The sequence below is a fragment of the Schistocerca cancellata genome, unplaced genomic scaffold (assembly GCF_023864275.1).
Source record: "Schistocerca cancellata isolate TAMUIC-IGC-003103 unplaced genomic scaffold, iqSchCanc2.1 HiC_scaffold_240, whole genome shotgun sequence".
In the NCBI taxonomy this organism is placed as follows: domain Eukaryota; kingdom Metazoa; phylum Arthropoda; class Insecta; order Orthoptera; family Acrididae; genus Schistocerca; species Schistocerca cancellata.
In genome coordinates this window covers 32,501-37,500 of record NW_026046262.1, presented here as the reverse complement: position 1 = coordinate 37,500, position 5,000 = coordinate 32,501, and the positions used below count along the sequence as shown (strand labels likewise).

The 5,000-nt window shown below is 52.5% G+C and overlaps 1 non-coding gene across 1 annotated transcript in view; it reads right to left on the bottom strand.

The window, feature by feature from the left end:
- Positions 1 to 523, bottom strand: part of LOC126113146 (small subunit ribosomal RNA) — a 1,909-nt gene extending 1,386 nt beyond the window's left edge. Inside the window, exon 1 of the ribosomal RNA XR_007524730.1 lies at positions 1 to 523. This exon is cut by the window's left edge and continues 1,386 nt beyond it. This is a non-coding gene — a ribosomal RNA (small subunit ribosomal RNA).
- Between the last annotated feature and the right edge of the window lie 4,477 nt (positions 524 to 5,000).

Sequence of the window (5,000 nt, the reverse complement as noted above, 5' to 3'; positions counted from 1 at the left end):
TACGGGGCCTCGGATGAGTCCCGTATCGTTATTTTTCGTCACTACCTCCCCGTGCCGGGAGTGGGTAATTTGCGCGCCTGCTGCCTTCCTTGGATGTGGTAGCCGTTTCTCAGGCTCCCTCTCCGGAATCGAACCCTGATTCCCCGTTACCCGTTACAACCATGGTAGGCGCAGAACCTACCATCGACAGTTGATAAGGCAGACATTTGAAAGATGCGTCGCCGGTACGAGGACCGTGCGATCAGCCCAAAGTTATTCAGAGTCACCAAGGCAAACGGACCGGACGAGCCGACCGATTGGTTTTGATCTAATAAAAGCGTCCCTTCCATCTCTGGTCGGGACTCTGTTTGCATGTATTAGCTCTAGAATTACCACAGTTATCCAAGTAACGTGGGTACGATCTAAGGAACCATAACTGATTTAATGAGCCATTCGCGGTTTCACCTTAATGCGGCTTGTACTGAGACATGCATGGCTTAATCTTTGAGACAAGCATATGACTACTGGCAGGATCAACCAGGGAGCTGCGTCAACTAGAGCTGAGCAGCCGGCCGCCCGGGAGTGTGTCCCAGGGGCCCGCGCGAACACGCAAGCGTCCGCGTCAATTATTCTGCAAACAGGAGGAGGCTGAGCTCCCCTGCACAATACACCTCGAAACCCTCTCAGGTCCCGGCGGCGCGCAGCGCCGTCCTAAGTACTTGGTCGGGTTCGAGAGAGGCGCAATCGCCCGGAGTTAGGCGAGTAGACGCTTTAGGTGCGACCACCCGTGCTCCCAACTGAGCTTGCCGCTGCCGACAGAGGCCCGGGAGCGTGCTGTCGTGGCATTGCCGGCGGGAGACAACACGCGCCACCTACGGTGACCGGCAGCTCCAACGCCAGCGCCACAGAAGGGCAAAGGCCCCACGTGGGTGCCGAAGCGAACTCTCCCAGCACAGCGCACGTGCCAACACGTCTGCACAACTGCGATACAAACCACCAGCGAGAACCGCTGGGGCGACCGAGCAGCAGACGGCGTCGCGGCGCCGAGTGCCGGGCGGCGGCGCATCCTCAACGCACACAGTCCTCAGTCGGACCAGCACACTGCAGATGTCCACCGCGCTTCGCACCGGGCCCGCGAGGACCCACTTTGGCCGCCCGGCGCCGCGCGCAGGGTGCCCCGGCGCGCAGCTGCGCCGCCTGCCGCGTCCGTCGGCCGGCGCGCCTGCCACTGGGCGCCCCCACCAGCCGGCTGTAGCGCGTGCGCCCACGCACCGCGCGGCCAGCACGCCGGGCGGCCCCCCCTCACCGGCCGGGGACGGTCCCACCCAGCCACCGCCGCGTATCGCTTCACACACAGATTTGCCCTTACTGATTTACCTCCAGCAACAACAACCGCACCACAATGGGTTTACCAGTTGTTCATTTGCGTAACGTCACCAGCAAACGTAGACGTCCATCCCAGTTTGCAAATGCAACGATTATTGCATACCTGTCTGTTAGGTGTCACGACACACTACGTCTGCCCACATACACGCAACAAAATGTGCACGACTAGAGAACACGTGGGAGGTGGCCCCCTACGTATGCGATGTCCATTACGAGACCGACTGCAACCAGCATCTGTACCATGTCGCAGATGTGGAACGCGGTGCACCATGCTATCACACTGTGTGAGAAGAGACGACTACGTTTGAATACACGCGCCACTACATCAACAGACGGCTCATGCTGATCGCCATCCAGGGCGTCCGTTAATCCCACACGTCTCTATGGCGTACCACACTGCAATGTAGCTGTTATGGGAGACGGCACGTGGCTGAGTGCACAACATTTGGACCGTATGGTTCGCTGTTGTTGGGCGCAGTCGTTGTACGGTCACACATGTGCCACAGCGTATCATGCAGTACATACGGACCTATGTGCAGTACAATGTGAGGGTTAAGCTTACGACATCAGCGGACAGTGGACACAGGCCGTACCACGACGTAGACTGAGCGCTTCGACATGCGAATGCCAGTGAACAGCTGCGAAGGGCATTGAACACGCAAGCACCTGAACGACCAGCGTGCGAAGGCAGGGGGGAGGGTGGGGGCGATGTACATCCTGCAGTCGTCCACATTACAGTGTACAGCGGGAGCATGTAAAAAGTAAGGCAACACTTGCGAAGTGTTGAACATGAAACGATACACAAGAGGGTGGGCGGTGCGAGTAGCGAACTATATTCAGAGGGTTGTGGTTAGACAACACTGGATTAATGTAACGTGTCATATGCCAATTACAGAGCAGGTTAAGGCACAACTTGGGTTAGGGTTAAGGCACAACGTGGGTTAGGTTAAGGCACAACGTGGGTTAGGTTAAGGCACAACGTGGGTTAGGTTAAGGCACAACGTGGGTTAGGTTAAGGCACAACGTGGGTTAGGTTAAGGCACACGTGGGTTAGGTTAAGGCACAACGTGGGTTAGGTTAAGGCACAACGTGGGTTAGGTTAAGGCACAACGTGGGTTAGGTTAAGGCACAACGTGGGTTAGGTTAAGGCACAACGTGGGTTAGGTTAAGGCACAACGTGGGTTAGGTTAAGGCACAACGTGGGTTAGGTTAAGGCACAACGTGGGTTAGGTTAAGGCACAACGTGGGTTAGGTTAAGCACAACGTGGTTAGGTTAAGGCACAACGTGGGTTAGGTTAGGCACAACTTGGTTAGGTTAAGGCACAACTTGGTTAGGTTAAGCACAACTTGGGTTAGGTAGGCACAACTTGGGTTAGGTTAAGGCACAACTGGGTTAGTTAAGGCACAACTTGGTTAGGTTAAGGCACAGACTTGGTTAGGTAAGGCACAACTTGGGTTAGGTTAAGGCACAACTTGGGTAGGTTAAGGCACAACGTGGGTTAGGTAAGGCACAACGTGGTTAGGTTAAGGCACAACGTGGGTTAGGTTAAGGCACAACGTGGGTTAGGTTAAGGCACAACGTGGGTTAGGTTAAGGCACAACGTGGGTTAGGTTAAGGCACAACGTGGGTTAGGTTAAGGCACAACGTGGGTTAGGTTAAGGCACAACGTGGGTTAGGTTAAGGCACAACGTGGGTTAGGTTAAGGCACAACGTGGGTTAGGTTAAGGCACAACGTGGGTTAGGTTAAGCACAACGTGGGTTAGGTTAAGGCACAACATGGGTTAGGTTAAGGCACAACGTGGGTTAGGTTAAGGCACAACTTGGGTTAGGTTAAGGCACAACGTGGGTTAGGTTAAGGCACAACTTGGGTTAGGTTAAGGCACAACTTGGGTTAGGTTAAGGCACAACTTGGGTTAGGTTAAGGCACAACTTGGGTTAGTTAAGGGCACAACTTGGGTTAGGTTAAGGCACAACTTGGTTAGGTTAAGGCACAACTGGTTAGGTTAAGGCACAACTTGGGTTAGGTTAAGGCACAACGTGGGTTAGGTTAAGGCACAACGTGGGTTAGGTTAAGGCACAACGTGGGTTAGGTTAAGGCACAACGTGGGTTAGGTTAAGGCACAACGTGGGTTAGGTTAAGGCACAACGTGGGTTAGGTTAAGGCACAACGTGGGTTAGGTTAAGGCACAACGTGGGTTAGGTTAAGGCACAACGTGGGTTAGGTTAAGGCACAACGTGGGTTAGGTTAAGGCACAACGTGGGTTAGGTTAAGGCACAACGTGGGTTAGGTTAAGGCACAACGTGGGTTAGGTTAAGGCACAACGTGGGTTAGGTTAAGGCACAACGTGGGTTAGGTTAAGGCACAACGTGGGTTAGGTTAAGGTAGAAATTGCGTTACATTGCGGTACAAATTGCGTTACATTGCGGTACAAATTGCGTTACACTTGCCGGTACAAATTGCGTACATTGCGGTAACAAATTGCGTTACATTGCGGTACAAATTGCGTTACATTGCGGTACAAATTGCGTTACATTGCGGTACAAATTGCGTTACATTGCGTACAAATTGCGTTACATTGCGGTACAAATTGCGTTACATTGCGGTACAAATTGCGTTACATTGGGTAGCGACTTGCGGTACAAATTGCGTTACATTGCGGTACAAATTGCGTTACATTGCGGTACAAATTGCGTTACATTGCGGTACAGATTGCGTTACATTGCGGTACACATTGCGTTACACATTGCGGTACACATTGCGTTACACATTGCGGTACACAATTGCGTTACACATTGCGGTACACATTGCGGTACACATTGCGTTACACATTGCGTTACACATTGCGGTACACATTGCGGTACATTGCGGTACACATTGCGGTACATTTGCGGTACACATTGCGTTACATTGCGGTACACATTGCGTTACATTGCGGTACACATTGCGTTACATTGCGGTACAAATTGCGTTACGAATTTGGTTAAGTTAAGGTGCAAAATGGGATAGGTTAAGGTGCGAAATGGGTTGGATTACAGTACAGCAACGTGGTAAGAGAGTGTGTTGGGGGGGGGGGGCCGAGGTTCGTTGGTAGTGATCATTGTAAGTGAATGTCTGAGGCAGCTTCAGTATGTCACAGCAGTTATGTCTCGTCAGGATGCGCTTTTCGCTCGTGACTGGAGGCGCGCCGCGTCTGTGGTTGCGGCAAGGAGCGGCAGACCTGTGTGAGTCATTCCTGCCATTGTTTCTGTGCCGTAACAGGAGGCAGTGTGGTGGTGTTGGGTGCACCCCTGTGTAGGACATGTGTGGGTGTTGGTGGCTTATCTGAGCAATTGTGGATGTCGGACGGGTGGGATATCTATTTAGAATTGGACCCCCTGGTGTGGTTATCATAGTGTGGATGGTGTACTGTGGCGGAGAGGATGCACCGGACGTTGGTCCATGCTGGTGCTTACAATATTGTATCTGTGTCTGTTACAGGCAGAGAGTAATGTGTGATAGAGTGTCTCGCTGATGTGTGGTTCATATTGTGTGCACAGACTTACAGCATGTATAAGGACAGCGGGAATTTGGCATATTGGATATAACTCTTCGTGAAACGCAAGATATAGGGGTGGATTGCAACGTACGAGTGCG